Source organism: Anser cygnoides, chromosome 3 (assembly GCF_040182565.1).
Source record: "Anser cygnoides isolate HZ-2024a breed goose chromosome 3, Taihu_goose_T2T_genome, whole genome shotgun sequence".
Lineage (NCBI taxonomy): Eukaryota > Metazoa > Chordata > Aves > Anseriformes > Anatidae > Anser > Anser cygnoides.
In genome coordinates, this window is record NC_089875.1 from 113,579,682 (window position 1) to 113,591,168 (window position 11,487).

Sequence of the window (11,487 nt, forward strand, 5' to 3'; positions counted from 1 at the left end):
AGGTAGCTGTGTGACTGTTACAGCTGGTGACTGTAAAAGCTTATCTCAGGATATAGAGTCTTCTCATTGCCATAAGTGCATATCTAGATGATACACTACTATGGAAAGTGAAGAGATGAGCTTGGTTAAATTCCTGGTGAGTTTCCGTGGGTTGGGATGCACCAAGCAACAGCCTGAATACTTACAATTATTCATTCTAGCTTTAAAAACTATGAATTTCAAAATCTTTTTTCTAAGGTAGAAGAGAAGCATTGTATATTTGTCAGTGTTGCTGCAAGTTCCAAAGAGGCTTGGGAGAAATTATTAACTAAGGCAAAAAGGAAGGTGAAAAATGGGGAAGATGATAAAGAGGGAAAGAGAAGAATAATTATATAGAATTTCCTCTCCCACTGTCATCTGTTTGGTTAAAATCATTTTAATTTGATTTTGGATCAAAAAGTTATATTATGCTTTATTTCCAGTTTAGTTTCTTCGAGTTTCGGAAATATATATACATATATATATATATATAATTTGCCTGACACTTCCTCTTAATTTTACTCCCTTCCCTCTTTTTCTTTCGCAAAATAGATTTGGAAAGAGAAGACTAGAAAGGGAAGGAGAGAAAGGGCATATTAAGTTTTTTAACCAACAAATTTCCTTGGCTAGAAAAGCACATTTGCCATTTACTTCTTGACATTGCACACAGAAAAGAAATAAAACTATACAATGATATTCTTTTGAAAACTTAATGAACTTTGAAGAACGTATAGATGAACCTAAATAAACAGAAACTCATGTCCTAGTATATAATGATTACGTGATTTTCATGATACTTGTGTACTTTTTTTTTTCCAGCACTTAGAAAAAAAAATCACCACAGGCTTATATCCACAAAAACTGAAGTTTTTGTTGTTTTTTTTTTTACATCTTTATACAGCAGCTGCTGCTGAAGTGCTTTTGTAAGTGCAACCATTTTATAACACAGCATCACATAGGAGCCTCTCTGCTGTTTGTCTAGCTGGGAATGCAGGCAGCCTTAACCCACTTGGTATTATGCCTAGAACTTTTATATATATTTTTTGCCTGCTGTTTACAGCCATTTTTATTAGTGTGCCTCTTTTTTTCAGTACACAGGTTTGTGGAGCAAGCAGCTGTTCATTTGTTTTGTCAGTAATGGAAAGAAGACTTGAACAGCTGATGACAGGTAATTTGGGCTGATGTTCAAGTTCTTATAATAGAACTGTGTAGAAAGCTATCACTTTATCTTACACTGTCTGTATACGTGTGACAAGACTTTCAGAACAGAAGAAGAAATTTGCACTTTACAGGGTAAATAATAAAACATGAGAAAATAGACAGTGGTGTTAAGAGTGACGTATAGGAAAACTACACGCAGGAAGCCATTTCTGGTGCACAACAAGGCATTTTGCTGCTTCTGCACTGCTGGAATTTTTGATAATGATTCATGACTGTCACGCATTAGCACCTCTTCTATCAGTTTTTAATATTTGTACAAGACTGGAGCATGCTCAGAACATCTGTATTTCCTTCCTGGAAAATGAGTAACGTCACCTAACGTGAGTTTCAGGAATTTCTGGGCAAATTTAACACGCTTGTATTTTGTCCGGTTGGAGCCTCATTTCCACTTGTCATTCACTCTCTGGGGATTTCACCTTTCATATGTTTTCTGGCAGTTCTTTGACAGCTCCTGAGTGTTTGCCGTAAGCCAGCCTCATACATTCATGGCAACCCTCTGTTCCAGATCTACTTCCATGCAGGAATTCATATTTCCATCATACCTCAAAGGACACTGTTCCTTTGTGGCTTCCTGGAAATGGCAGTTGTAGTAATTACAGCGGTCCTCTACTCCTTCCTTGTTTGACCTTGAAAGTAGCTTTTGTGTGTGCATCCTTGTCCTCTACTGCTTTTCTCTGCCACTGGCAACCCTCTTACTGCCTGTCCTACCCAGAGTTCGGGGAGTTCCCTGGTACCTGTGTTACAGCAGTATTTGGCTCCCTGCTGCCACTTTTTAATTCGTTCTGTCAGCTTTCCTACCACTGCTGGCTTCAGAAGTTTATTTGCTGTAGGCAACAGAGAGTCCACATATGGAGTGCCTGGAGATGCTGTCCTGGCTGCTGCCCATGCCTTCTGTTATTGTATGTCTCCAGTTGTTCAGTCGCTTCTTAGCTTGCTCATGAAGCTGTGAAAAAGCTCTTTTTTCATAGATATCCCCATACATTTGCAATGCAGATGGAGTGTCGGTCATCACTTGTGATGAGTAACTCAGTGGTTTTGCTTAGCATCACAAAAAATTAAAACAGAAAATATGCTATGAAGAGTTCAGGTGATAGTCCAATCATCAGAAACCATATGCTTCACAAGAATGGGAAAAGCTATTTGGTTCAGCCAAAAGCAGAGACCATGTAGCATATTCCTTATCATTATTTAATAGGATGTAATTATGAAGTATTTGCATACACAGAAATATACTCGGTAGCTAGTCATGGCTCTTGAAAACTTGCCACTTGCTTAGTAGAACAGACCCCTGTTTTATATGGATCCTCATGAATTACTTATTGGTTCTGTTCTTCTCTGTGGCTTCTCCCTCCCAACTTAAGTGTTTTGGGCCTCATTGTGCTACATGGTGTGACTGAAAGGTCATTTTTCAACCTGTTGCATCCTCTGGATGTGACTGCACTCTTGCTGGTACTGTGTCTCCATGTAGCAGTTGGATTAAGAATGGATCATACAGCTTAATGATCTGGCATAGGGATGTGACTCTTGGAATACAAAATAGAGGAGAAAAACTGAATGTAAGTTACTGAAAAACTGAGATGATACAATAAAAAGATACATATAAAGGTAAGCATTATGGTAGGGCAATGCATAAATGGCAAATAGACAAGTCAATAATTAATGACTGTAAAAAGCAATCACCTTAGAAATACAAGGCTCATTTTTTCATTCTTTGAAGCTTGCCTTGTTGGCCACTGTAAATCAACAAAAAAGTTCTCGGATATTTTGTCCTTGGTATTCTTCAGCGTGCCAGTTCCTACCACAGCATGAAGAATTTGTCACTATTCAGACAAACAATCCAAACAGTACAAATACTGAAGTTCTTACTTCTAAGTATAAAAGAACAATAAAACTATCAAGGAATATTTATTTCTGATGTACTGTTGAACTTTTGTATAATCTTCAGCAAATTGCCATTTTAATTTTAAACCCACATATGGGAACCTCCAAAATTAAACAGGTCTGTCTTTCAGTCCCAGTAAATTGGACTATGCAATTAATAACCCATCCAGTGTATTATTTTTGAAGAATGGAGAGTCAGCTATATATTTCTTGTGAGCTGTATTGGGATTTAGCCACCTACCTTCCATTCGCAGTAATGGGACTCGCAGATAAATTGCCCTCAACAACATAGGATTTCACCCTTTGGTCTCAAGCTAGGCATTCAATTACAACCTAAACAACCAACCAACCCCCGGTTATGAAAGACATAAGGCATATGGACATTCAGCATGAAGAACGAAATATCAAAATGAGGTTATTTGTCAGGAAATAGAAAAAAAAAAAAAACACATTATTTTATAAACAGCAGACAGTACAGATGGAACTAGAAGTCATGCAGCTAAGAAAAGGATCAAAGAAGACAACTCTTTCCTTGATGCAGGGAAGAGAAAGCAACAACAAAGTGTGCAGTACAGTGTGTACTCTTGACATAGCAGGGTCAACCAGGAGCTTAGAGAGACTTTTGAGCAGGGTAAAAGGAACTAGAGTGAGGAAGAGGAAAATGCATGAGTATCTTGAAAAGATAGAAGGAAATTTTCTGTTTGTTAAGTTCCTTCTCTGTAAAGTTGCCATCTCTTGAGCTTTCTTTACTGTGTATTATGAAATATATTGAATTATTTTAATATTAAGGTGCCAATACCATTGAGTCCAGTGATGTTTATTTTCTCAAGAAGAAAAAAAAAGGAGGGGGGAAATATAATGTCAAAATTTTGAGAAACATAAACATAAAACTAAAGAACTAAAGTTGTTCTACATGTTTAGGAGGGTGGAATGGAGAGGCAAAGAAAGACAGAGAGGGCCAGGTAGAAATATAACGCCATTTAAATTTAAATTATTTTAACCCAATCTTATGATTTTTATAACCTGTCATTTTCAGTGCTGGTTTTGTGTTTTAGTTACAGAGTCTTATTTTAATTGGTCTTTTGCTTTTATTTAAAATATACATAAATATTGTAGTGACTTCAGATATTGTATTAGGGAACTGAGCAGGCTGGCAAACCCACGTTTTTCAAATGCTCATCACCTGTCCAGGATACATAACCCAGGACTCAGATCTGGATGTGCTAATCCAAATGTTGCAATGTACTGATGTATGCCTCACGTGGTGTGAGTCAGCCCTCTTTAATGTCCCACGGAAAAATCCATTAAACATGCTCTCCTTCTGCATCTGGAGATCATTTTATGTGAGAAAGGCTGAGAAGCCAGGATCTACTGGATTCTTAAATACATTTTACCGGAAAATGGCAAGATCATAAAACCATAGAATCCTCTAAGTTTGAAAAGACCTTTAAGATCATCAAGTCCAACCTTCAACCTGACTTACGAAGTCCCATCACTAAATCACTTCCCTTAGTATCATATCCGCACATCTCTTAAATACCTCCAGGGACAGGGACTTTATCACCTCCCTTGGCAGCCCATTCCAAAGCTTGACCACCCTTTCTGTGAATAAATTCTTCTTAATGTCCAATCTAAACCTCTCCTTGCACAACTTGAGGCTGTTTCCTCATGTCCTATCACTTGTCCTATCACCTGAGAAAAGAGACCAACACCCTCCTTGCTGCAACCTCCTTCCAGCTAGCTGTACCGAGCAATGAGGTCTCCCATCAGCCTTCTTTTCTCCAGACTAAACAACCCTTATTACCTCAGCCACTGCTCATGTGTCTTGTTTTCTGACCCTTCACCAGCTTCATTGCCATTCTTTGGACACACTCCACCACCTTGATGTTCTTCTTGTAGTGAGGGGCCCAAAACTGGCCACAGTACTCGAGGTGCAGCCTTACCAGAGCAGAGTACAGGGGGATGATCACTTCCCTGGTCCTGCTGACCATGCTATTTCTGATGCAGGCCAGGTTGCCCTTGGCCTTCTTGGCCACCTGAGTACACTGCTGGCCATATTCAGCCGGCTATTGACCAACAATCCCAGGGCCCTTTCCACTGGGCAGCTTTCCAGCCACTCTTCCCTCAGCCTGTAGCATTGCATGGGGTTGTTGTGCCCCAAGTGCAGGACCTGGCAAATGATGAATGTGTCTAGAAGAATAAAGAAGAAGAAAAGAAGGCAAGAAAAATGAATATTAAATTGAGAAATATATTTCATCATTCCATTTCGTGTTCCATTAATGGACTCACGAGAAGAACCATCTTACATTTCATAGCAGTTCTTTTTGGTTTTTCTGGAGTTTTACTTGTATTTTTACTATCTGTGGGCTTGAAGCACAAATTATATATTCATTGGTAGCAATGCATTTTACAGCACAAAGCTTGCTTCCTTCTGCCAATGCTCCTTTCAGATGACTCATGGATTCTTCAGGTAAAATAATAATTATCTCCCAAGAATTAAAAAAAATAAGCTGTACTGACTGTCACTGCTTCATTGAAATGTTGGATAACAGGATAAGAACAAATGAACATTTTTAGTTTCTTTCTGGCTTGCTAATTTGTAGCTAAGATTACATTTCTATCATTTTCATCTCCTATGGCTCAAGAATTCTGACATTTGTGCCTGCCTCCTGTGTTACCCCCCAGACTCAACCATGCAGTTCGTATGCCAAAGCGAATATAATAAGAATAAAAATTAACAACTACAAAGCTCTTCAAGAACATTTGGTCTTTGGAAGAAAAGTACTTGTCACATAGTCCTGTTGTTGCTGAAAAAAACAGGAAGGATTTCCATTGCCATCATTAGCAGTTGGATTAGATTCAAGTGTGGGTTTAGCAAAATGGCAAAGGAAAAGTGCTCTAGTGATGCCTCCCTAATTCACATTAGGCAGGAGCCCCTTCTCCCCAAGCATGGTGCAATATCACAGCTATGCAACCTTCCTCTCTCAGAAAGACAATTTCACAATAGGGCGGTTTCCAAGGATCTGTATGTGTATCTGCATCATTATCTGTGGGAGAGCTTCAAAAATCCAAAAAAAAAAACCCCACAAGTTTCTACCCAGTCTGTTTCAGATACTTCACAGTTTTGTGGGTGTTTGTACCAAGGTGGTGTGACTCGTTGTTAGCAATGAAGTAGCTACGTGCTAAGATTTATAACCAGACTGGAATCCAAATTACACACTGATGTTGTGGAATTCAGCTCTAGTGCTGTGGCCTAGGCTGGTATCATATGGCAATTTGCTATTATGGAAATTACATCAGACTGGTGATAATGTTAAAAGTCTGTTCATATGTTCAACTTATGTGGTAATTTCTTTGTTCCCAGAACCAAGAAAGTGCAGAGGAAGAAGAGTAAGCTGAGTCTGCTTAACACCTTTCACTAACACTGAACATCATGCTGTGTGGGTGACAGTCAGTGTAAAAGAAGAGCTTGAAAGCAGGTTTTAATAAATTCAGTTATCACTTTCCTAACTTTGTTTTATGACTTTTCGCCCAGCTGCAATAGGTAAAAGAACATCATCTGGAAATGCTGTAGTATAAAATTTTTCACTGATGCTTTAGCGACGCAAGAGGGACGATACCCAAAGCTGTGTGTAGGGAGCTGTGAAATGTGGCACTCAAATCTCTCAAAGAAACAGTTTCCTTCACTGAATGTGGATGCTGAAAATCAATTATATGTAGATTGGCTATGAGAGAGACAAGCTGTTCTGTTGATTTAGGCATGACCTGTGTGGTGACGCTTCATCTCCCACTGAACTAAATATTCTTTCAAATGACATATTAATGGGAGGGCATCCAAAATACTTGCTAGGCAAATGAATGTGTAATAGCCAGATGGTTTATTTGGATTTTCAGTAATCCTCAGAGGATCAGAAAAGGGAGTTATTTAGGATTCAGTAAGTTATGGCATGCATTTACCTGTGTTAAAGCATCTTGAAATACAGTATGTTATAATTGCATATCTGTTCTTTTCTTATTCTGCCACATTTGTAAAGCACTGTGGAAAATGACAGCCACCTTTTCATGGGGTAGTAGGAGTACATGGGGGTTGTTTAAGAAATATCCTTGTAAAAGGCGTGGTGAAGCAAATTACCCAGTAATCCTTTTGTCACCTTTATGGCTGCTCCCATCACCCTTCTGCTATTCTTAGGACTATTCAAATCTTTTATTCCACATCAGATTCCTTCTATTCAAAATTTAGCATAAAGACCATAGCGCATCTCAGAAGGTGGAATAAAACTTACCCATGGGAGCCTACCTACATAAGTCTATTTAATAGATAAAATATATTTTGGAATGCCTTCTCTTTACTTGAACATATTGCACTAAGACAGAAACTTCTAATAGAATACCATACAGGCTTGCTGTTCATGCTTTTATCTGTGTAAATGTCTGGTCAAAAGTCCTCAGCATATGCACTTTCTCTTCAGCTGGGAGAGTGAGCCACAGGTGTTACATTTGTATAAAGTCTGGCTTTTATCCGTATAGTTCTCTAATATACACATACATATAATTTTTCCTCCATGAGCTGGAATGGGTCCCTTTGATGCTACTGTATATTCTGTATAGAGGGAAAAAGGAAATTGAGTTTCACTCAGTGGTAGGATATGCCTGGAACGCATTTCTTCTGGGGAAAATTGGGCTGTTTCTGAAGCATTTCAGAAATTCATGTCTTTTGTAGACCAATAGTACTATTCTTGTGTCTTCCACTGGCAGCAATAGTGGACCAAAATGATTCCTGTCTATGGTACAGTTAGGGAATCAGCAAAACACTTACAAAACAAGTGTGTCACTTGAACAAAATGTAAGTGTAAATTCTGTAGAATAATTCAGGAAAGCCTCTCCAAGGCCGCTTGTCATCTAATTTGTCCCAGTTGTTACAAACTGGGGGAAACCCTGCCGTACAGAACCAAAGCTCTACCACTGGGAGTGCACAGCAGGATCACATATATACTCTGCTTGCTGCTTGGGAAATCAGTCTCCTGAGTGATACAGAAAATAGCCATTCACGCAGCTAGGGTCTCTTTAGAGCCTCGTTTGTTAAGCGATATCTGATTTTACTGAGTTCTACTAAAACTGTTTTGCAGTGATTTAAGGACATGACAGTAAGACTACAGTGAATTAATTAATTTTTCACAATGACAGACAACTGGATAGTCTAAGGAGAAGACATCATAAGATTTTCCTCCTGCTGACTTGTGTAAGTCTTGGCTTCTACCCTTTCGGCTTCATGCACATGACTAGATCTTAGAGGCAGACTCTTTGCCAGATATCCAGATATTCTTGGAACATGGGAACTATCTGCTTGCTCTTCCAAAGGCTGGGGATAACCCAGTTTCCTTAGCCCTTGTAATGGAAGGCCAAATCCTTTCATGACTGAGAAGGCAGAGGAAGAGCTACGGGCCTGTGCTCAGAAGTGTGCTCAGGTTCTGCATCCAAGTCTCACAGAGATGCCAAGTGGCAGACCAGAGATATCTTCCTTGCTGGCAGAGCCGGTGGGTTGGCTCTGGCATCCCAGTGCTTGATAACTCTCCCAGGTGTGAGCCACATCTGGGGGGGCTAACTGCTCCGTGGTGTCTACAGAGACATCTGGATGTTTCAGATGATCCCAGGACATCCTTACCCACATACAGACACCTCACTTTAAGCTATAACCATGCAGAGCCTTGCCATGTAGACCCACTGTTGAATGCCTGTAATGCAGCAGGAGACCACCCATCATTAGTTATGTCTTGTGACATGTTCCCCTAATTTCCTACACTCCTTGTGTATTCCAGTGTGTAATCGTTGTCCAGAATGCCAGCAGCATGTACAAGCGTCTTTGTGAACCAGGGCATAAAAAAATCTACCTATCCTTGAATTCAGAAGGTAGTCTTTCCACCATTTGTCACTTACCACTCTCTCAGTTTCATTGTGAGCCGTGCTTTTGCATGAAATATGAGCCATAGCTATAAGCCAAATGCCAGTAAAAAAGTAGATTATCCCTGCTTCAGCATCTCTTATTGTGATTCAATTTTCGTACATGATAGGCACTACTGTTCAACAAGCAGCCCTGTCACTGGTCAGCATTTGATTTAAACAAACATTTTCAGACCATAAGCTGGAGAGGTGCTTGGTCAAACAATTGATCAGTGGGGTAGATGAAACTAGTAATACAAACACTCCATAAGGTAGGCATAACACTGGGAAAGCAGATGAAGGTTTGAAGCCAATGATTTTGATTTGCATGAGTACATAAAGAAGGATATTTCTGAAAGTAATAGAGATTAAAGGTGCTGAGAGAAAATAAAAGCTTTTTTTTTTTTTTTTTTTTAAAAGCACTTCGTAGGGGAAGGGGGGGGATCATTTTTACTAGTTTAATCTGGCTGTAAGAAATATATTACTTTGCTTGTCAGCATTTGATCTCAAAATTAATTTTAAGGATTCAGGAACAAAATCTCAGATGAACCAGTGCAGCGCTCGCTTAAGTGGGGAGATGTTTTTCCAATCGTTTTAACAGGCAATATGCAATATAAGTGCGAGTCTCCAGAGGTCAATAGAGTTTGCTGTAGTTATCAGGAGAAAATAGGCTTCATGGTGAGCAGAGAAAACAGAATTCTTTTAATATCCACAATATCATTTTAATGTTTGATAAAAGATTCTTTGTACGTGTGTGTGTATGCATATTTGCACACATATACACACACAAAGAGATATTAGTAATATGCTTCAAACAAAAATATTTCCTGCACAGTGACTTTGCAGTATATTTAAGAAAGCTACAAAAATCCAGCAGAAGACAGCAAAAGAGAGGAAAAAATATGGCTTCATGCAAACTAAAATGAAGTTAATTGTAGGATCTTTTAGTTCACACCAAGAATACTACATGATATGTAAAAAATCTACTGTCAGTCTGAGAAATGGTGTCCGTTCCTGACATCGCTCAAGCCTGTGACAAAACTCCCAGTGGCTTGCATGAAACCAGAATTACATCCATTAAGTTTTTCGCATGATGAAGTACACCAACAGCAAAATAAACTTTCAGAGCTCTAATTCCTCTCCTTTTGATTATCACTACTTACTCTGCCTTACTGTAGTGAAATCTTAAAACAACATGTTACCCTTAATCTCAAGAGGAAAAAGTTGTATATGCTTCTTGAGATTAAATCTCTTTTCATGCAGAATATGCTCAGTGGAGATGCTAAAAGGAAGAGGTTTCCCCTGAAGCCTAGCCCAGCATTAAGTAGAGGTTCCTTAGAACATTCAGCAAGGCTATTTTCAGGAAGTTTTACAGACATTTTATTCTTCATAAATCCGATAAAAATATACAATAACACTTTCTTTTTCCCTTATATCGATAGTGAAGTCTTTCAGATATAATAGTTACAAATAAAGGTTTATTATGTGACCTCCTTTGTTGGTTCCTTGGCAAAAAGTACACTAGAGACAAATGTCAGGATCCAGGCTTCAGTAGGGAAGAGAGGTTGTTATTTTTTTGGAAAATGCAATTTGTTCAATACTGTTAAAAAGTAAGTGTGTGTCTAAATTTAAGACTCAGCATAATTGGAATACTACAGATTTCCACAGGAACACTGGTCCCTCACCTGGTGTGATCTGAAGCTGTGGTCAAATACTTGATGAAATTCTCAGCTGGTTTAAGTAGATGTAATGACCCTGACTTCAACAGATAGCTGGCAGAGAATAGAATTTAGTCTGCTAACTTTTTGAAAGCAACCATTTTATTTATTCGTCAGCTCTGAGCATTTATGTTCCAGCTGGTCTCAAAAATCACATAACTGGAAGTCGTAAAGACATGCTGGGGAAAAAAAGTGGCAGGAAAATTGGCAGAAAAAGAGACACTGAAAACTTGAAGCAGAAACTATGGCAACCTGAAGCACTTGGAGGAAATGCACAGGAGTTTCACCAGTGACACCTGGAGGACCAGGCTTACACCTCAGCAGTGCAGGGAAGTTTGAGAGAGATGATTCTTCCCTTGATTTGTCACATGTAAGACTGCAACCCAGACTGCATCCACACCTGCATTTTTGGATTGTCCCAGTACAAGAAAGACATTGACAAACTGGAGAGAGTCCAGCAGAGGACACCAAGTTGGTCAGGAAGCTGGAGCACAAGGTAGGCTGAGGAGCAAAGAGAGGCTGAGGGAGACGGGCCTGTTCAGGCCCCAGAAAAGATTCTGGGGTATCCTCTGAGATGACTGGTGATATGATAAGTAAAAATCAAAAGCTGGAGCACTGGACTTCCAGTTTAGATACTGGGAATAATTTCCTGACTACGGGGCTGTAAAAAACTGGAACAGAGGTTCTTGGTGCTCTCTATAGACACTCAAAA

General features: G+C 39.2%; 1 protein-coding gene across 9 annotated transcripts in view; it reads left to right on the plus strand.

The window, feature by feature from the left end:
• TDRD15 (tudor domain containing 15) overlaps nt 1-11,487 on the plus strand; it is a 205,903-nt gene that overhangs the window by 83,699 nt on the left and 110,717 nt on the right. For 3 of the 9 annotated variants that reach the window (XR_010830659.1, XR_010830661.1, XR_010830663.1), the window contains exons 7-10: nt 1,110-1,186; nt 6,485-6,664; nt 8,247-8,359; nt 10,893-11,271. The exons of 1 other annotated variant lie outside the window; for it this stretch is intronic. The gene's annotated coding sequence lies outside the window, so the exon portion shown is untranslated. The remainder of the gene's footprint in view (nt 1-1,109; nt 1,187-6,484; nt 6,665-8,246; nt 8,360-10,892; nt 11,272-11,487) is intronic. 5 more of the 9 variants (XR_010830660.1, XR_010830664.1, XR_010830665.1 and 2 more) reach the window with 2 other exon arrangements.